This window comes from Penaeus monodon, chromosome 23 (assembly GCF_015228065.2).
Source record: "Penaeus monodon isolate SGIC_2016 chromosome 23, NSTDA_Pmon_1, whole genome shotgun sequence".
NCBI classification, from domain to species: domain Eukaryota; kingdom Metazoa; phylum Arthropoda; class Malacostraca; order Decapoda; family Penaeidae; genus Penaeus; species Penaeus monodon.
The window spans coordinates 43,588,511-43,588,850 of record NC_051408.1 but is presented as its reverse complement, the minus strand read 5'-3'; positions in this window follow the sequence as shown (position 1 = coordinate 43,588,850).

Sequence of the window (340 nt, the reverse complement as noted above, 5' to 3'; positions counted from 1 at the left end):
TGGGGGTGGGGGGAAGGGAGAGAAGGAGGGAGTGGGGGTGGGGGGAAGGGAGAGAAGGAGGGAGGGGGGTGGGGGGAAGGAGAGAAGGAGGGAGGGGGGGTGGGGGGAAGGGAGAGAAGGAGGGAGTGGGGGTGGGGGGAAGGGAGAGAAGGAGGGAGGGGGGGTGGGGGGAAGGGAGAGAAGGAGGGAGTGGGGGTGGGGGGAAGGGAGAGAAGGAGGAGTGGGGGTGGGGGAAGGGAGAGAAGGAGGGAGTGGGGGTGGGGGGAAGGGAGAGAAGGAGGGGGGAAAGAGGGAGTGGGGTAGAAGGAAGGGGTAAGGAGAGGATGAAGGTGGGTGTAGA